Source organism: Oryx dammah, unplaced genomic scaffold (genome assembly GCF_014754425.2).
Source record: "Oryx dammah isolate SB20612 unplaced genomic scaffold, SCBI_Odam_1.1 HiC_scaffold_6, whole genome shotgun sequence".
Taxonomy (NCBI): Eukaryota; Metazoa; Chordata; class Mammalia; order Artiodactyla; family Bovidae; genus Oryx; species Oryx dammah.
In genome coordinates this window covers 8,045,537-8,067,151 of record NW_024070190.1, presented here as the reverse complement: position 1 = coordinate 8,067,151, position 21,615 = coordinate 8,045,537, and the positions used below count along the sequence as shown (strand labels likewise).

Below are 21,615 nucleotides of genomic sequence, written 5' to 3'. Positions count from 1 at the left end.
TCTAGCTTGTGCTTCTTCCAGCCTAGCGTTTCTCATGATGTACTCTGCATAGAAGTTAAATAAGCAGGGTGACAATATACAGCCTTGATGTACTCCTTTTCCTATTTGGAACCAGTCTGTTGTTCCATGTCCAGTTCTAACTGTTGCTTCCTGACCTGCATACAGGTTTCTCAAGAGGCAAGTCACGTGCTCTGGTATTCCCATCTCTTTCAGAATTTTCCACAGTTTCTTGTGATCCACACAGTCAAAGGCTTTGGCACAGTCAATAAAGCAGAAATAGACGTTTTTCTGAAACTCTCTTGCCTTTTCGATGGTCCATAGAAGAAAAAGCTTATGATTACCAAAGGAGAAAGCAAGGGGGTATAAATTAGGAGTTTGAGATGAACAGATACTCATGTCTATGTATAAAATAAATAATAGATACTGCATAGCACAGGGAACGACACTCAATTTCTTATAATAATCTATCATGGAAAAGAATCTGACAAAAAACAGATTCTGGACCCCCTCTTCATGGGCAGAACCCCTTGGAAGTGAGCAGCAACCCCAGCACCACTGTTAAACCAGCAATCCCCAGGCTGTCTGACTCCCCACTTCCCTGCAGAGGCTAGAAAAGGGGCAATCACGTGAAGTGGCTCCATTCTAGGACAAGTGTGAGCGAGAGGAGGCAGGGAGATTCGCCCCATTACTATTCTGGTCATTGTTTCTTCTGTGAAAGTGGCAAATCTAAAAAAAGCCAGGACATCCTGGGGAAGGAAGTTAAGACCAGAGTGGCCGAGGGGGTCAGGATGGGCCTGTTCGTCTGGCATCCACAGACTGACACACCAGCCGGCTACCCCCAGCCCACCGTATGCAAGTCAGGCACTTCCAGCCAAGTAGGAATGGAAAACCCAGAAGGGCAAGTTTCTGGTGACTGGGAAACGTGGAAAGCCCTGATAGGCATGAATAATGATGAGCCTGCACAGGCCTGGCAGTCAGGAGGGAGGAGGCTGTGTCCATATTTCCACAGGCCTCTCCCAGGAGCTGGGGGCTCAGGCCTCCCCAAAGCTCCAGAGGTTAGGTAATTGAGTTCCTAAATGGATCAAAGATGGAGCTCCAGACCCCTCATTTATGTCCGAGGACGGAAACAGTGGATTCTCCTGGGGACTTCTGGTTTCTTCTCTGTTGTTCCTATTCTTCCCAGTCACTGTCAGAGAAGGAATAGGCCTTTCCAAACAGATATCTGTCTTCTAGTGGATCTGCCTTTCTGGACCCCCGGGGAAGATGGGGTAAGAGAATAAGGATAGAAGATGCCCCCATGGGGACCCACCATCCAGAGCTGCCTGGGACCATCTTGGGTTTTATCTCTGAATGTCCCTCCACCCCAGAAAACTCTCATCCTGTCCTAAGTGGGACGGTTGGTCACTTGCCCCCCCATCCAGCTTCCTTCTCAGCCCTGGAGTCCAGGTGGAGAGATTCCCTAGGCAGTGACTCCATCAGGAGACGTGCACGAGAGGAGAGTACCTTCCTCTCTCCCCACGGAGAGCTCTTTATCTTCTGGCAGCAAAGGAAAACCTGGGTGTGGGCCTCTACCCTGTTGCCTCAGCTGCGGGACTGGGAGTAAGAGCTGGTCAGGAGATGGAGACACTGGGGGGAGAAAGCAACATTTGTCCTACTGAGATGTTTGAAGACCTGGCGGGCACTTGGTACCCTGACCTGCTGGCAACCACGGAGCATCTCTGCTCCTCCTGCTGGGCTATGGGTCAGGTAGTGAAGGGGCAGTGGGAGAGAAGTGGGGTGTCGTGTCCTGATCCCTGAACATATACACAGTGGTGTGCTGGTTCATAGCTGATTTCCAGCTGCCGATGTGAATGGGGACAGATGCACACCCCTGGCTCCGCTGAGCCATGGAAACCATGTCCCCGCGTCTCTGTGCTGTGTGCGCCTCTCTGGCTGTGTCCACTGAGTGATCTAGTCAGGCCTTGCACAGGGCGCTTGAGACGGAGGAGGTTCTCACTGTGTGTGAAGGTGAGGCTGAGAGTTTTTTTGCTTGTTTTCTCTTTTTTTAATGCTTTTATTTATGTATGTGTTTATTTTTATTAAAAAGTTTTTTATTGGCATATAGTTGATTTACAGTGTTGCATCGGTTTCAAGTATATAGCAGTTTTACATTTATCTATATCCACTCTTTAGATTCTTTTCCTCTATAGGTTATTACAGAGTATTGAGTAGAGTTCCCTGTGCTAAGCAGTAGGCCCTTGTAAGATACCGATTTTATATATAGTAGTATGTATATGCGGAGAAGGCAATGGCACCCCACTCCAGTACTCTTGCCTGGAAAATCCCATGGATGGAGGAGCCTGGTAGGCTGCAGTCCATGGGGTCGCTAAGTCGGACACGACTGAGGGACTTCACTTTCACTTTTCACTTTCATGCATTGGAGAAGGAAATGGCAACCCACTCCAGTGTCCTTGCCTGGAGAATCCCAGGGACGGGGGAGCCTGGTGGGCTGCCGTCTATGGGGTTGCACAGAGTCAGACATGACTGAAGCAACTTAGCAGCAGCAGCAGCAGCAGTGTGTATATGTCAATCTCAGTCTCCCAATTTATCCCTCCCCCATCCTCCCCCCATGGTAAGCATAAGTTTGTTCTCTACACCTGTGATTCTACTTCTATTTTGTAAATAAGTTCATTTGTACCCTTTTTGTTTAGATTACATGTATAAACAATACTATAAGATATTTGGAGTCCAAGAGTTTTCAGCAATATTCACCAATACCAGGAAACCAACTAACTTGCTGTGACCTTAAACCAGTGAAACAGGATTTATCTAGAGGCGGAAATTATAAGTGAAGGGATCAACTCTCAGGAAATGAATGATCTCATTATGAATGGTATCAGACCTATCCTATAGCAAGCTGAGGCGGAATCAGACCTACTTTATCTTATACAAACAGTGGGAAATGGGGGGCATTGTGAGATATTCATTTAAAAAAAACTGAAAGGAAAGCAATGATTTTTTTTGGTCACCATTAGAAAACATTATTTTTGTGGATATAACCTAGAATCAATTATTAAACCCCGTTTGGATAAAGCATAACATGTAGTAAATTTCAAAGAAGGTCGTTCATTTCATTTCATGATAAATAAAATGATGTTCGACCAATCTGATGAAGACAATAAGTCAAACTTCAATGCTCTGGCATTTGATGTGCACTAAATGACAAATCTTATTAAGGAGCTTTTTACATTTAAAATATGCGAAATGCAAACAAAATTTAGTAGTGAAAGTAAAATTAAATATTTAATGACATAATTAAGTCTTATTAAAGGCATGATCTTTATTTTGCAGATTATATATTCACCACGATGATCATCTCTTTCATCTTTATTACTTAAGCAATGTGTTTTTCATAATTATTTGTTAGGTATTTTCATTAACATTTGATGAATATTAATAGTTAAAAAACAGTTTTTATTTCTTCTGTAATGACTTTACAGCGATAATAATATATAACTGTTTATAATGTGTTCTACTTGTTAATATTTAGATCCCCGATTTTGTTGCCACAGAGTGGAAATGTGGATCTTTATGGGTGATAAATGACAATCGTCACCCTCTTCCATTATTCTTTATTTATTTAATCTACTATTCTTAATGTAGCTTCACTGTGGGAGAAATATGAATTGCAGACACAACTAAAACTAGTAAGTCGTGCGTTAGGTTTAATCCTATTCTTGTGTTAATAATGGCTTGCCTGTCTGTTTAGACATCCTCATTCATTTCCCATTTTTAGTTCATTTACCTCCCTGTTTTGGTCCGTCAGAGCTCATATGGCTCTGGGACATTATCTCTCCATGATGTTTAAGACTTAATATCTGATGGCCTCTCAGCTATTTTTCTTCTGGGACAAGGGATAAGAATTTTCCATCCTGGACAATATGAAGCAAATGCCTGTGGATCTCCTGCTGCTGCTGCTGCTAAGTCGCTTCAGTCGTGTCCAACCCTGTACGACCCCATAGACAGCAGCCCACCGGCTCCCCCGTCGCTGGGATTCTCAAGGCAAGAACACTGGAGTGGGTTGCCATTTCCTTCTCTGGCGGATCTCCTAATTTTCTCCATATAGACAGTGATCTTGGAGAATCAACAGGAATGGGTCCAATCAACATGAGGGCACGAAAGGCATGTGGTGACCATCCCTTAGTGCATCCAGTATGCTGGCCACATTGCTATCAGCAGCATGGAAAGCTTGCCACCTCTGGGACAGCTCAGGAGCTGCATTTTCTCCATCCCCCATCTCTGGCTCCCACTCCTCAGGCTGCTGATCTGAAACCTTCAGTGCATTTCCACTGAGGGTGACCGGCGGAAAGACTGAGGACAACGGTGGTGCACCCCAGTCTCATGGTCAGGCAGGATCGCAGTCACATTTCTGCGCAGTTCTGATGCAGACCCCTGCTCAGCATTCTGTGACAGGCAAGAGCAGGCATTAGAGTGCAGACAGAGTTGCGCTAATCAGAACAGTTTGCCCTTTGGCTTTCCTCGGAAAGCTTTTTTTCTTCTGCAGAAGGCATCTGCATTTTTAAAGCCACAGCTTGTTGGAAAGAGCTCTGAATCACAAAAATGTACAGGAAGAAGGAGAGTTTCTAGCCATGAACAATCTATAGGTAATTTACAAGAACCCATATGCATTTCAATAGAAACTACAGTTTACTGAGAACTTGAAAAGACCCTGATGCTGGGAAAGATTGAGGGCAGGAGAAGGGGATGACAGAGGATGAGATGGTTGGATGGCATCACCGACTCAATGGACATGAGTTTGGGTAAACTCCTGGAGTTGGTGGTGGACAGGGAGGCCTGGTGTTCATAGAGTCGCAAAGAGTCGGACACGACTGAATGACTGAGCTGAACTACCTTCTGAAAGGCTATTTCTCATGAAAACTCTGCGAAGAGGGAGCAATCACCCCATTTTATGGACGCGTGGAAACTTGGTGTGTTTGCTGAATGCTCAAAGGGCTCACGGGTGCTGATGGGCACAGCTGGGATTCAAAACCAGGTCTTTCTGGCTCAAAATCCTGGGTACTTCTTCCCATCACGTGATCTTACCTCCCTCATCAGCTATTCCTCTAGGCAGTCATATAAGACACAAGCCCCTGATAAATCTCATGGTTAAGAAAACCCAAATATATGTATAACTGCCTCATTTTGCAGTACGCTGCAAACTAACGCAACTTTGTAAATCAACTATACTCCAAATTAAAAACAAAAGCCAAACACACAGAGACTTAGCAAAGGGCGAGGGCTCCATTTTTCACGAAGCCAATGCAGGAGCCAGGTATTCTCAAAGACACCACTAGAAGTGGCCTCTGCCCCATGGCCCTTAGAGACATGCCAACCATCCGGTCCTGGAGGGGAAACACCGTGCTCTGCTCTCAGATTTTTATGTGGGGAAATTAGTCATCTGGACCAGCCTTAGGTGTCTGTGGGTTCTCCAGCCCCCTACAAACAGCTGTCCTAAAATCTCTAAAACTCAAAATTTGGGACTTCCCTGGTGGCCTAGTAGTTCAGACTGTTCTTTCAATGCAGACTGTTCTTTCAATCCCTGGTTGGAAAACTAAGATCCCACATCCCCAAGGGCAAAAAATAACAAGATAAAATAAAACAGCTAAGCAACAGGTGCTAAGTCACTTCAGTTGTGTCCGACTCTTTGCGACCGTATGGGCTGTAGACTCTGTCCATGGGATTTTCCAGGCAAGAATACTCCAGAGAATCTTCCCAACCTAGGGATCGAATCCACATCTCTTATGTCTACGTACAATGGCAGGTGGGTTTTTTACCACTAGCACCACCTGGGAAGCCCCAGCAACAAGTGTTTACAGTAAAAAATAAAATAAAATTCAAATTTGTATAATATGTGCTCACACCATTCATGCGGAACAGTTCTGGCTATTTCCAACAATGACATCTGCTCCCTCCTCACTAACAGCCCAGCTGTGAGTGGATGGTGCTGCCAAAAGCAAGCAGGGGCCGTGACAGAGGGGCTCAATCCACACCATGCCTTCGGAAAGCCTACCGGCCCAGGGGGCAGTGCCAAGAACACATTTCCACATGATCCACGGCCTTAGCTTCCCCCTTCCGGCTTCGGGCGCATCCATCAAGAACAAAGCCCACAGGGGCTCCGCAAGGACAAATATGGGATTCCTGCTCCCTGGGGTGAGCCGGGCAGCTCAGCCGGGACCGCACACGCTGACGTCAGGCCGGCCCCTCGCTCTCCTCTGTCACGTCTCTCCTTGTGAGCCCGCAGTGTGACCATTTTGTTTATTACCTCTCGAGCCCAGCGCCATATTTGGCGCTGCATGCAAGATTGATGGATTCTTCCTGTCACCGGCCTCTCTGGGCGGCAGCTCTCCAGGCCTCCTCCCCCCCACCCCCCGCCCCGCCTCCCTCCACCTTCCAACCACCCCAGCAGCTCCGAGCAGGCCTCGCCACTGGCGGCTGCAGACCCTTTTGAAGAAGCCGTTTCCGAGAGAGGAGAGCGCCGATGACAGATGCCCAGTTGGCCTCCGTGATGCAGAGCTGGCCGGCCCCGTGAATCACTGCATTGGAAGCTGCTGACAGCAGTGGAGCCTTTCTGGAGTCATCTCCTTCCCCAACTGCCCTCAGCTCTCTCGCCTTCAGAGGGAGCGGGGCTTCCAGACAGAGAGGCCTATTCGGTGGGTGGCGAAAAGCTGAGATGCTGCCTTCAGTTATCCTGCCTGATGGAGAAAAGTCCAGTTTAAAGAGTGGAAACCATTTTCATTGAGTCCTAAACCTTCACGGAGACTTGACTTTTGCATTGCTAAGTCACTTCAGTCGTGTCCGAATCTGTGTGACCCCATAGACGGCAGCCCACCAGGCTCTTCCGTCCCTGGGATCCTCCAGGCAAGAACACTGGAGTGGGTTGCCATTTCCTTCTCCAATGCATGAAAGTGAAAAGTGAAAGTGAAGTCGCTCAGTCATGTCTGACTTAGCGACCCCATGGACTGCAGCCTACCAGGCTCCTCCATCCATGGGATTTTCCAGGCAAGAGCACTGGAGTGGGGTGCCATCATTGGTCCTACAGAATTGTGGCAGCGAATAAGGAAGCAAACTTCGGGAAGTTGAAAGACAGTGAGGCCAAGGGTTGATGTCTGACTTAAGAGGCTGATATGCCCCGTCCTTGCTCTGTCACTGAGCATCAATGTGACCTTAGTCATTGAGTCCTCAAACTTAACTAACACCTCTCATTTGAAGGCCAAGCTCACTGAGCCAAACCCAATGAACACCAGTTTCACTAACTAACTGAAGATAAAGAGAGGTTTCAGGAGCTACGCCTGGAGGTTGAGAGCCTGAAGTTGCAGATAAAGGGGTGAAACGAGGTGAGTACCTGTGACATGCCAGGCTCTGTGCTGTCTAGGCCCTCCCCAGGGTCTAGCTCATGGGTCAACACAGTGGTTCTGTGGTTTCCCCAACACCAATCAACTAGTTTTTCAAGTCTCTGATACCAATAGGGTGTCCTACAGTTCAATCCAGTTCTGACACTAACTGCCTGGAGTTAGCACAGGACCTCCCCCCACCCCCACCCACCCAACACACACACCCACCCCAGATCAAGGGCTCAGTGCCATGAGACTGCTCCCACTTCAGGCACCAGCTGCAAATGGAGTCCCCAGCCCACTTGCTCTTCTGGGCAGCTGGCTACAAATTCAGTGGTTCCCATGACCTGCCTTCAGGTTCTATAATATACTACAAGGACTCACTGAAGTCAAGACTTATGATTATTGTTAATTGTAAAGGAGAGAAATGAACAGTCAAATGAAGAAGTATTTACATTGGACAAGGTCTGGAAGGGTCCCCAGCACAGGAGCCTCTATTGGGTTGGGGTGCACCACTCTCCCAGCATGTGAATGTGGTTTCCAGATCAGAAGCTCCTGGATTTTAGGGATTTTTGTGGAGGTTTCATTAAGTAGGCATGATTGATGAAAGCATTGGCCATCGAGATTGAACTCAATCCCCAATCCCTCTCACCTCCATGGAGGTGATGCTGAGGTGGGGTGGGGCTGAAATTTCCAACCCTCTCACTATATGTTTGGTTTCCCTGGGAACCCCCATGAGCCATCTCATCAGCATAAATTCAGGTGTGGTCAAAGTGTTATGAATAACACTCCTATCACTAGGAAATTCCAAAGGTTTTAAGAACTCTGTGCCAGGAAATGAGGACAAAGGCCAAATATATCTATGTGTTTTTTAAATCATATCACAGGTAGACAAGAAATCAACCCTAAACTCATTGGAAGGACTGTTGCTAAAGCTGAAGCCCCAATACTTTGGCCACCTGATTCAAAGAACTGACTCATTGGCAAAGACCCTGATGCTGGGAAAGCTTGAAGGCGGGAGGAGAAGGGGATGACAGAGAATGAGATAGTTGGATGGCATCACCGACTCAATGGACATGATTTTGAGCAAACTCTGGGAGATGGTGAAGCACAAGGAAGCCTGGTGTGCTGCAGTCTATGGGGTTGCAAAGAGTTGGACACGACTTGAGCAACTGAACAACAGGTAGACAGAAATGTGAATGCATGTGGTGGTTGCTCTGAAGGGCTAAGGAAGGGTGATCCTGAGCATCCCTTCCTGCTGACTAGGGAGGCCATATAAAGGAAGTGATCCATGGGGGAACTATATATGCACAGGTTCACTATGGCCACAGTGCAATGTACATTTGAATCCTAATATCTGTATGACTTTGAACAGGTGACCTGCACCTATGAGCCTCCATCATCCCATCCATAAATGGGGCCAATAATGGCAATATTCAGGGTTAATATGGGACATAATGAGACTCTTTAAGGACAACATTCACACCATGCCTCACACATATGAATCATTTGGTGAATTTAAGCTGTTGATACTGGGTGATGATGTTGATGATAAAGGAAAATTTCAGAGGAATAGTGAGAAATTGTATGTGGCTGAAGAACTTGACAGAGAAGTAGCCCTAGTTACCTTGTGATTCACGAGACCTCTGTTTACTCAGGCAACCACAGGCAGGCCACCGGCTAACTGGATCATGGACAGTTACTAAGTGGTCCGTTGGGGGTCCTTGCCTCTTTCTGCCGTGGACACTGCAGGGCTCCCCTTTCTGTAACAGCCTCCTCAAGACCTCGAAATTTTGCCTAGTTTAGCTGGCAATGGACCCAAATTTGATGATGCTCCTAATTAGAAAGAGCTACTGTTTAAAACAACAGCCATAAAAGAAACCAAAAATATTTTTTTAAACAAAGCAAAAACAGTCTGTATCTAATCAAAACAGGAGAGAAAGGGCCAAGTTTTTGTAAGGCAGTCTTCCTGCTTGGAGTAGATATGCCTGAAATAGGACCATGGGAGCCTAGGGCTTGGGGTGCCCCAGGCTCCATGAGTGAGGGTAATGGGGAGACCCTGAGAGTGGAGATGGCCTGCTTGTTGAGGGGGGCGGGCTTGTTGATCTGGGTGGGCCCTGGGCTGGTCTTGGGAATGTGGCCAGCTGAGCCAAGGGTGTGTCCAGCATGGAGGATATAGGTGCCCCCTGGGCTGTACCTGCAGCTCTTCCATCTTGCAGAGAAGACAGGAGTGAACAGTAGTAGAAGATTTCAGGCTGGTTGCCCTTCCCCTGGGGCTTCCCAGGTAGCCCTAGTGGTAAAGAACCCACCTGCCAATGCAGTTCGATGCCTGGGTTGGGAAGATCCCCTGGAGAAGGAAATGACAACCCACTCTAGTACTCTTGCCTGGAGAATCCCATGGACAGAGTAGCCTGGCGGGCTGCAGTCCCTATGGTCGCAAAGAGTCAGACACGACTGAAGCGATTTAACACAGCACAGCCCTTCTTCTGCACACCCGCCACCCAAGGTAGCATCTTCCCCTCCTTGCAAAGAAATGCCCTGTTTGGGGCCTGAGGCTGGAGCATCTTTACAGCATCCTGGGTGCTGCTCTGTGAGCCCAGGGCTGAGAGCGTGGGAAGGGGGCTATCAGGCCTTGGGTGCAGGTCCCTGGACTTCTGTGATCGATACACCCCATGCCAGTACCAGAACTGGGCTAAATTCAGCCATGGCCAAGTTCACTGCTGCCTTTTACTCTGGGCCAGATGCAAGCCAGTGGCAGGGTCCTGGGTTTTTAGCTTTTTTCTGGATGGATGTCACCTTTCGATTCAAGAACAAGGAGACCTGGAAGGAAATGCTGGCAGGTGGGGGCCTTGCACACTCCTTGGCCTGCAGCCTGCCTGGTGCCTCCCAGGAGGGCCCCCAACCAGAGAAAACAGGACTTCCCCCACTTCTGGAGCTCCTCTGGAGGCCAGGGTACACATGGGGGTGCCAGGCACTGTGCCAGATATTAAGGAAGCAGAGACCCCAAAAAGGAGACCAGACCAGGAGCGTTCATCCTCAGACCTCAGTATGGGGCACATAGAACTGCTTATGAGCTTTGCAGGTACCCAGGCCTCGCCTCAGTGGTTCAGATTCATTGTCAAAACTGCCCTAGGAGCTCATACATAGATGGTTGAGGCCCATCTTTGGGGAATCACTGACTAAAATGAGCTCAGAGGACAAAGACACACCACAACTTGGGAGTCCTGGGTTGTAGGAAGAAAGTCTGGAGGGATTTCTTGGTGTGGTACCCAAGCCAAGTGAATCTTAAAGAACAAGGAGGAGAAGAGGATGATGAAAGTGGAGAATGAGCAGGATATTCCAGGCTAAGCGCCACAGGAGTGAGGGAACTGTGGTGTAAACACCCCATGGGGCAGGGCTGGCCTCATGGGCAGGTGACTTGAACGTAGTAAGTCCCCGACATTCAAAGGAGTTTTTTTCTGAGAACGCATTTGTAAGTACAATATGTTCGTAAGTCCAACAACATTAGCCTAGGTACCCAACTAACATAATTGGCTGTATGTAGTATACTGTATATGTACTACAGCACAATATTGTAATAGATTTATAGTACTTTTCACACAAAGACACTGTACCACTGTACCCTATACAGTACGCTACAGTGAAATACACCTAAGCGTGACCACTTGTAAAGGATGCACACCCATGGCAGTGTAAAGCAGACACGTGAGCTAACGTATGCGATTGGACGTGTGAACACTTGTTCGCATCTTTGAAAGTTCACAACTTGAAGGTTCGTAGATGACTTAGTATAGTCACACAGGCCCCGTGCTTGGAGTTTAAGGCCCTGCTGACAGCATTTTAAAAATCCTCAATTTTAAAAAATCTTATGTATTTATTTTTAGCTGTGCTGGGTCTTAGTTGCTGCACACAGGCTTTCCTCTAGTTGCAGTGTGTGGTTTTCTCATTGTGGAGGCTTCTCTTGTGCACATGGGCTCTAGGGCACACAGGCATGGGTAGTTGTGCTGCACAGGCTTAGTTGCTCTGTGGCATGTGGGATCTTCCCAGACCAGGGATTGAACCTGTGTCCCCTGCATTGGCAGGCAGATTCTTAACCACTGGACCACCAGGGAAGTCCTAAAATCCTCAATTTCATCTTTGAGTTTGTGGTTTGAAGGAAGGACCCTTGCCCTGCAGGGGTCGGGAAATGGCAGGAAGCCCAGGTCTGAGCTGGGAGGAGTAGAGGTAGCTAAAGAGAGAAGGCCCCGAAATGCCAGGTCAAAGAGCTCGGATTTTGACCCAGAAGGAGTAAATTTTAAAAGGGAATGACGTAGTTAGGTTTGCATGCTGCGATGACCGCTTTGGGACCTGGGTGAGTCTACCCACAGGTCCAGGGGCCTCGAGAAGGCCACCAGGATAAGGCCAGGATGCCAGTGGCAGCTGGAGAAGGGGTGGTTGGGAGAAACAAGAGGTGGGGGTTTGGAATCGAAGAAGCGGGTAAAAGAGATAAAAGGCAAGGATAATTCCCGGATTTCTAGCTGAGCCACTGCATAGCTTGGTGTTGTTCAGTCACTCAGTCATGTCAGACTCTTTGTGACCCTGTGGACTGCAGCGTGTCAGGCTTCCCTCCTTCACCATCTCCCGGAGTTTGTTCAAACTCATGTCCATTGAGTCAGTGATGGCATCCAATCATTACGTCCTCTGTCACCCTCTTCTCCTCCTGCTTGGGATGTCACTAACGGAAAGAAATGCACTGTTGTTTGTTTCCTCGTTTGTTTTCTCCTCTGCAATGGTATTTATGCTAAGAAGTCAACATTGTTCACCTTTGTCAATAAGAGCTGTTTTCCAACATACAAGTAACTCATCCTTTAAGAGAAAAACACAGATGAAGAAACTGTAATCTGGTCCCAAATTCACCCATTTCTAGACATCCCTAAAATATTTGCTGGACAGAGAGCTTCAATAAGAGACCTAGAATTTCATTTGTTTCCCCGCCCTCTGCCCCTGTTTTCTATCCTAAATATCAGTTATTTTTTTTCTTTTGCTAGAAACCCAGCACTGACCTTGAAAATATCATTCATGTTTAAACACACTCTGGTTGTTTGACCAGACATGGAGAGCTGCTTAGATGTGACCTCAAGACACCCTTGCTCCAAAAGCAGCTGCCTATGGGGCTCAGCCCAGATGGGCAAGTGTCCAGTGGATCTGAGGCTCGGGGGAAAAGAAATCTAAAGTTAATGCATTTATCTGAGCCCCTTTGATCTGGAATCAGGCTGACAATCCTGTGAGGCCAGAGTTGCCCACAAGATTTTCAGGCTTTCCTCCTATTCAGCCGTCTTCCCTCTGGTGTCTTATAACTTGAGCTTTGAATAACTTGATATATACAAATTAAAATCACCCTGAACTATGAATGAAAGATTTTTAAAAGAAAAAATAGATTTTGTTCAAATTAGACATCCTGAAACTGAGAATCATGAGCTTCCTTTGAGCCGGTTTATTTACAGCAAGAAAATTCAGCTATGAAAAAAGCTTACATCAACCACACTGCTCTCACAGGAGGCAGCAAGAAAACATTACTTTTAATAAATAATAATGATTCAACAGATATTTTAATAGCATTTTTCCTACTTCTAAAAGTAATATATACAGATTGTAGATATTTTGAGAATACAGAAAATTGCAGGATGAAAAACAAAATCACTCATAAACCATTACACAGAGATAATATTGTTCATGTTTTGATGTGTTTCTTCTCAGCTTTCTTCCTGTGCACACATTTATAAATTCTTTTCTAAGTCATTCTAAAGCATTCTAAAGGTTTGGGATTTGGAATTCTAAAGGGGATTGTGGATTAAATTATAACACTCATTTGAAAACCAGATTGGTTTCATAGCCATATTTTTTTCTAATCAAAGAAATAAAGTATCATCAGAAAAGAAAACTTGTAGAACAGAGAAAAATCACAAAGGAAGACAACAAAAATCACTTGGATTCCAACCAAAGAAAACTATGATTAATGTTTTGCTGGGTACCTTCCAGTATTTTTTCCATGTGTGTATGTGCTTTTCTTATTTATTAAAAAATATCAAACAGTGTATCCTCTTTTACTGTTCGCATATTTCACGGAGTGATACAGAATGAATAGTTCCCATAAGAATAAATGTTTTTCTACAACGTGATGTTTAATGGCTGCCGAGATGGTATTCCTCTTTATAGATTTATAATAATTTACCTACCCAATGTACTTTGTGGGACTGGTAAGCTGTAATTTTTATTTTTGACAGAAATGCTAAGTTGCCTCTGGAATAGTGGTACTAATTCATATTTTACTAATTCAAGCTTTTGAAAACATGATTTTATGGTAAACATAATAATCTCTATGTTGTCATTTGGGACAATTAAGGCAGAAACCAGTATTGTTGTGAGGGCTACACAGAAAGTCCATGGGCAGAATCACCTTCATGTAGATCAAGGGTATATTTTTGCATGCACTTTATGCTTGGGCTTCCCTGGTGGCTCAGACATGAAAGAATCCGCCTGCAATGCAGGAGACCTGGGTTTGATCCCTGGGTGGGGAAGATGCCCTGGAGAAGGGAATGGCTACCCACTCCAGTGTTCTTGCCTGGAGAATTCTATGGACAGAGGAGCCTGGTGGGCTACAGTTCATGGGGTCGTAAATGTTACAACCTCACCAGAGCCATGACAGGCTCAGAGAGGTGCACTAGGCCAAAAATAATCCCTGAGTCATGCTTCCGGGGCTTCAGAGAGATGATATCTCTGACCAATCAGAGGGATGATAAGTGGCCAATCAGTAAATACCAGGAAACCCCTGCAGCCAATCAACCCTTGCCAACTCCCTGTCTTTGTTCTAAACTTATAAATACTGCTGAAAATCTGGGCTTGGGGCTCTTGTTCTACTCCACTGTGTTAGATGTGACAGGAGCCCTGGCTCGAGCTAGCAATAAACCCCTTTATGCTTTTGCATTGCTGTGGATGTCTTATTCTCTCAGTTTTGGGGACTCGGACTCTGGGCAAAACAGTAAAGAGTTGGACACAATGGAGCAACTAACACTCTATGCATATTCTCACTTAATTCTCACAAAAAAAGAGTTATTTTTAATCCTTATTTCCAGATAAAGAAAATGGGGCCCAGAAACGTCACACCGCTGCCTTGCCCATTCATTGTATTGTGGTGTCTTCATGACCAGAGACTTCCATATCTGCAGACAATCCAGCTGTGCGGCAGTCTGAGAATCCTAAAGTGTAACCCAGTTTTACAAACATCAAATGCATCAAACCCTTGCAGAAACCAATACTTGATTTTAAATAAGTCAATAACATAAACCCCCTCTTTTTTGATAAATGCAACACGAAAGATCGTGCCCCTGGATTTATTCTGTAGGTAAAAATAGCTCCCAGGTTATGGCCTCTTTTGGGGAGATGGCTAGGGGTGAGGGGAGTGGAGTGAGCTTGAGAAAGAGAAGAACAACATCTTTAGACAATGAGCAAGGTGTAAAAGCTTGTCTCCTAGGTCTAGATTGGCAGACCTCCTGCCTTGACTCAGAAGGAGGGAATTTGCTTTGGTTTCCTAACTGAGTTGCCTTGTTTATCAGCCACCAGGCAAGAGACATGCCACAGCAATGAAATAAAGTTGACATGTCATACTGGGGAAAAGGGGGTTATTCAACAGGCTGAGTCACTCACTGTTGGACTGTAGGTATGGGTGAGACACCCTGCAAAGACTCAGAGCGAATGCAGACAAACTGTGGGTGAGTAACAGAGAAACAGGTCTGTGGATGACCTAACACTCCCGAAGTATTTTGAAATTCCTGGATTGTAAAAATGAGAATGAAAAACTTTCCAGCAGATGTATGTTCACCTTTGCTTTGTAACAACTCCTGGGCATATGTCTGGAGACTTAACAGACACAGAGAACAGACTTGTGGTTGCCATGGGGGTTAGGGGTGGGGGAAGGGATGGATTTGGGATTTGGGCTTAACAGATGTAAACTATTATATACAGGATGGATAAACAACAAGGTCCTCCTGTACAGCACAGGGAACGATATTATTCAATATCTTATAATAAATCATAATGAAAAAGAATGTATATGTGTGTATATATGTAAAACTGAACCAGTTTTCTATAGAGCAGAAATTAACACAACATTCTATATTAGCTATACTTTAATAAAATAAATTTCAAACATTTCCTCACTGGTGTCCACATGTAGTCCATTTAATTATCACAACAGTCCTGCAAAATTAGTTTTATTATTCCCCTTTCTTGGACCACTTAGGTCTCAGGAAAGGTTGAGGCTTAGTGAGGAATTTGTCCCAATAGAACTTGTACACGTGAAGTCAATTACCTCTTAGTAAATAAAACTATTAAATGAGACAATACTTTGAAAATCAAGTTAGTAGGATATCATATTAGAATCAAGACACACTTGAAAAAGCATTTAGTCCAAACCCCTCATTTTATAGATGTAGAAACTGCATTGCAAAGAGATGAAGTAACTTGCTTGATGTTAGGCAATTGGCTGGAAAAGAGCTTGGGAACTGGCTGAAGGCAGGTAGCCTGAGATCTTCCCCAATACTCTTCCCATCATCCACTCTACCTATCCAGATCATCAGCAGATTGGCAGATGTGTAATAAATGGCATTAGGAAATTGAGGTTAAGAGATGGATAGATGAAATACACCAGATTAACAGAAAATTTTAGATTGTACTTCAGGCCCTGGGCTAACTGACTGTAATTCTCTCCAAGTCCCTGAGCCTCTGTTAATCTCAATTACATGTATAAAAGGGAGTCATAAATACTCACGGACTACTACCTGCACGTATAGAGTACAGTTGATTCTCTGTATCTGCAGATGTGGGATCTGTCCTTACAGGTGGATCCACAATGGAACTTGAGCCCCCTTGATTTGCGTACCCACAAGAGGTCCTGAAGCCACTCTTTCATGGAGACCAAAGGACGACTGTACTTTGTTAACTGTTAAGGTTTAATGAGTGTAAGGCATTCACGTTCATTCATGAAACCACACTGAAGATCGCACTGGGTTTTCATCCAGATGAGCTCCTTGAGGATGGGAAATATACTTCTTCATTTTTGTATGTCAATAGGTATTTTTAAGGTATTTTTAGGTATTTTTAAGGTAAGTGAACAAATTAATAGTATAGCTTTTATGTAAGTGCTCTTCCTTATCACCATGACCCAACTGAGCTCAGGGACTCACCCAGTCAGTATGTTACCCACCAGGGTTCTTGGCCTTCCCCAATCAATAGAAATTGACTACAGGCTAGACAAGAAATTCAGGCAAGGCTTTACTGGGGTCCCTGCTGCAGCAGAGAGGAGCAAGAACAAGCAACAGAAGCCCATGCTTGCTCACTCCCCGAGGAGGGACACGCTTGTTCCTTATATGAGGTGAAGCTGGGGGGTATGTCCGTTGGTCAGGCAGGAGGGGAGGCTGAGGTGGTGGGGAGGCACCATGCCTCAGGCGGTGCTGTGTGCAGGGGGCATGTGCAGTACCCCGCTTTGCTCCCAACACCCTGTTTTTGCTCCAGGCTTCTCAAAAGTGGCAGATGGGTTTTTAGTCTCTTTGTATCTTTTAGGTCTAAAATTTGCCCTTACTGAGCTAGCATGCAGTTATTTTCAGTCCTATATAGTTTCTTTGTATTTTGTTGCTCCAGGAGAGGTGTGTCTGGTTGCAAGCTTTGCAGCATTACAGCAAAGGGTCCCAGGTCCCAAGCCTTTCTCAAGTGTAGAGGCTGAATTAAACCAAAAGTGATACATTTCAAAGGGACAGGGGAGCACAGTAAAGGCCCACGATTACCACTTGGCCTGCAGGGCTTCATCTCAATAAACTCTGAGGACTAGTTGTTTCTTAACCTCCTGGAATCCAGTCCTGTTTGCTTGTGTTTTTCCTTTTTCTTAACATTCACATTTCCCATTATCTTGAAAATGTCCTCTGCTTTAGAAAAAAAAGTAGGTATATGAAGATGAGACATTCGATCCTTAAGCCACACAATGCATAGAAATTAACTCTAGTTACAGTTCAGATTTAGTGTCAAAAGAAAACTTTTCAAAATTTCTCACCATAGAGCAGGGAAAGATTTTAAACAATTAGACCAGAAAACTCTAAGTTGAAAAGATACATACACCTCAATCTTCATAGCAGCACTATTCACAACAGCCAAGACATGGAAGGAACATACAAGTGTCCGCTGACAGATGAATGGATAAGGAAGATGTAGTACATACATACAATGGAATAGTCCTCAGCCAGCAGAAGCAGGAAATAATGCCATTTGCAGCAACACGGATGGACCTAGAAATTATCATCCTAACTGATACATGTCAGAAAAAGAAAGACATATAGTATACAATATCCCTTACATGTGGAATATTAATTATGATACAAATACAATATGCACTTTTCTACAAAACAGAAACACAGAAAACAAGAAGGAAAGGGGGTGGGGAAGGGCTAAATTAGGAATTTGGGATTAGCAGATACACACTATTATATATAAAATAGATAAACAACAAGGTCCTAGTGTATAGCACTGGGAACTACATTCAATCTCCTGTAATAAACCACAATGGAAAAGACTATGATAAAGAAAATACATATGTATAACGGAATCATTTTGCTGTATACTAGAAACTAGATTGATAAATTAATTCATTAAAGGTTCAAATTCGCGTTTATCAGAAGACCCTATTCCTCAACTCTGTTTGAATTAAGATGTTAAACATATGTTGGTGTGTGTCACACTTGGGTATCACCACCCCAGAAATGAGGTGTTCAACCAAAGTTTGCTGCCACACCCAACACGACAGTAATTCAGGAAGACATCCATCTGGCAGGAGCTTCATGTTCCCATGAGAGCTTTATCTAGATGATTTAGGGACTGGAGGACGCAGTGTGGGAGGAGTGTGCAAATCCTTTGTTACCAATAGAAAAATAATGTAATACACATGTCTAAACAGACGTCATGAACACCTTGAAGGAATGCAGCAGATCTTATATCTTCCTAGATCGAAAGACCCTGGACACTGGTACAAACACGAAGGCTCTTAATACGTGGAGGTGTGGAAAACAGTATCCTCCTCACTCAGATAGGAAAACTATTACTTAGATCACTATTTTCACCAGAGATTCCTCACTCTTTCATATTCATCAACCAGAGGCTGTCCTCTCCAGCCTCTATTGCCTATAACTATCATATCAAACAAACAAACAAAAAAATCCGCACACAAATAAACCCCCAAAACAACAACAAAAAAAGGTTGTCCACAGAACAAATAAATTCCCCCAGTAGTGACAGCAATATTGTGTTTTGCGCTTCCCAAGTGGCACTAGTGGAATCTGCCTGCCAGGACAAGAGATGTAAGAGATGTGGATTTGATCCCTGGATTGGGAAGATTCCCTGGAGGAGGGCATGGCAACCCACTCGTATTCTTGCCCGGAGAATCCCATGGACAGAGGAGCCTGGCGGGCTACAGTCCATAGGGTCACAAACAGTTGGACACGATTGAAGCGACTTAGCACACACACAGGCATACTGTGTTTTACAGTTTGCAAATGACATCAAATATAATATCTCACCTGAATCTCACAACAACAAGTAAAATCAGATACTATTCATCTTATATCATAGGTGAAGAAACTGAAGGTTTAGAGAGGTTGTGTGACTTTTGCAAGGCTACACAGGCAGGAGGTGGCAAAGCCAGGACTTCAGATTCCAGGTAAAGGAAACAGTGGGAAGCCTTAGTTTCCAGTGGTCATGTGTGGATGTGAGAGTTGGACTGTGAAGAAGGCTGAGCGCCAAAGAACTGATGCTTTTGAACTGCGGTGCTGGAGAAGACTCTTGAGAGTCCCTTGGACTGCAAGGAGATCCAACCAGTCCATTCTGAAGGAGATCAGCCCTGAGATTTCTTTGGAGGGAATGATGCTGAAGCTGAAACAGAGTCTTGGAAAAGACTCTGATGCTGGGAGGGATTGGGGGCAGGAGGAGAGGGGGACGACAGAGGATGAGGTGGCTGAATGGCATCACCAACTTGATGGACGTGAGTCTGAGTGAACTCCGGGAGATGGTGATGGACAGGGAGGCCTGGGGTCGCAAAGAGTCGGACACGACTGAGCAACTGAACTGAACTGAAAGGAATAGTGTGAAATGAAGATGATATCAACTTTCTCCCCAGAAATGTGTTTAATTTTACTCTTGGCTTTTCAATAGGGTTGGTTTGGCCATACATCTTATAATTGAGAACACATAGAGACAAGGGGCCGTCATACAGAGTGAAGCACGTCAGAAAGAGAAAAACAAATATCACATGTTAAAGCATATATGTGAAATACAGAAAAACGATACAGATAAACCTATTTGCAGGGCAGGAATAGAGATGCAGATGTAGAGAGCAAACGCATGGATGCTAAGGAGAGAAAGGTGAGGTGGGATGAATTGGGGGGATGGTATGAACTAGGAGATTGGGATTGACATATATACTATGTACAAAATAGCCGACTAATGAGAACCTACTGTGTAGCATAGGGAACTCTACTCAGTGCTCTGTGGTGACCTAAATGGGAAGGAAGTCCAGAAAAGAGGGGATATATGTATACATAGAGCTGATTCACTTTGCTGGGCAGCAGAAACTGACACAATATTGTGAAGTAACTATATTCCAAAAAATTAATTAATAAAATCACTAACACCAATCTCTCCTCACAAAAAGGCAAGGGACAATACCCTCTCTTGGGTATTTGTTGAGACTTCCCATCCTTCACGAATGCATCCTTCTCACTTCCATGTTTGACCTGATTTTCCTCACTCTTCGACCTCTTGTGCCGGGACTCTGGCAAGCAATATTTGTCTAAGGCCTTTCTCTGAGTTTGGTGAAATTGTTAACATCAATAATGACACAAGCAGGCACCCGCTAAAGAGTCCTGCTTATTATGGGCCAGGACCAAGTGCTCCGCCCGCATTATCTCGTTTAGCCTCCCAACAACTCTATGAGGTAAGTACTATTTTGGTCCCTAATTGACGAACACACTGAGGGGCAAAGAGATGAAGTAATGTATCCAAGGTCAAACTGTTGGTAAGTGGCAGATGGAAGACCAAGCTGTCCGACTCCAGACCCCTCTCCCTTACCACTGCCCTCAACTACTTTGCAGTAGTCAGGTTGGACCACTGTCTCTCGGGTTCACTGACCTTGTCATCTGGTGGCCCCTCAGCTGCTGGCTTTGCACCACCTCTCAGCTTTGAGGAGCTCGCAGCTCTAAGTGATAGCATTCCCTCTGCCAGCGTCTCCCCCAGGAGTCTCCAAATAGACAAGGTTAATCCCCAGCAGTAGATGCCATGGCACCCCATTCTCATTCCCCTGGCTGCAGCAAGGGTTGGCTGAGACTCCCAAGGAACTGCCCTGCCTTATGGGAGTCATTGAACAACCAGCACCCCCACCCACATCCAGTGATTGTACACATGGGACACAAAGACCCAGGCGTCTAGACTCACTGGGGCCAAGTCCAAAGGTCCATCCCAGCTCCAGAGCTCCCATGGGGTTGGATGAGGCCTCTGCTGCACCTGCTTCCCAGTTCAACTCCTTTCCCCAATTCTGCTTCCTTTACTCCTCAACAGAAGATGTTCCCAAGTTGTGTGCAGTGTGTATTTAGTCGCTAAGTCATGTCCAGCTCTTTGCAACCGCAAGGACTGTAGCCTGCTAGGCTCCTCTGTCCGTGGGATTTCCCAGGCAAGAATAGTGAAGTGAGTTGCTATTTCCTTCTTTTTCCCCAAGAGCACTCTTCAATAATCGTCCTGCATGCGCACACACTGCAGCCTCAGACTTGGATGCCCAGGAAACGCAGCAAACTGACCAAACATCTCTGCCCAGGGCCTCAGCCCCCAAGTGCCAGCGCAAAGTCTCACGCAAGCTGAGCTCTCAAACCTGTCTGGTGTTTCTGTTGTCCTGTCACCCAGTCTTTGGCACGGCCACGTGCATGCTGACTTTTCTTCTCTTATTTTTCAGTCCACTAGAATTTTCTGGTGTTCATTCCTTTGTTTATGAGTCTCACCTATGCCTCCAGCCAACATCAGAGCTGTGCTCTTTCTGCGACCTCTCCAACCCTTGATGATGTTGAATGTCCCAACCTGGGACCCAAGTTTGTTCTGCTCATCACGTCCACACAGTCCACACCTTTGGGTGACAGACGTGCTTGCAATTTATGTGCATCGAACACAAAATAAACATGTGGGC

The 21,615-nt window shown here is 45.4% G+C and overlaps 1 long non-coding RNA gene across 2 annotated transcripts in view; it reads right to left on the bottom strand.

Annotated features, from left to right (window-relative positions):
* Positions 1-21,615, bottom strand: part of LOC120865428 — a 56,155-nt gene that overhangs the window by 23,503 nt on the left and 11,037 nt on the right. Inside the window, exon 3 of one of the 2 annotated variants that reach the window (XR_005721397.1) lies at positions 17,648-17,683. The exons of the other annotated variant lie outside the window; for it this stretch is intronic. This is a non-coding gene — a long non-coding RNA (uncharacterized LOC120865428). Of the gene's footprint in view, positions 1-17,647; positions 17,684-21,615 lie in introns of those variants that run through there. 2 annotated transcript variants of the gene reach the window in all.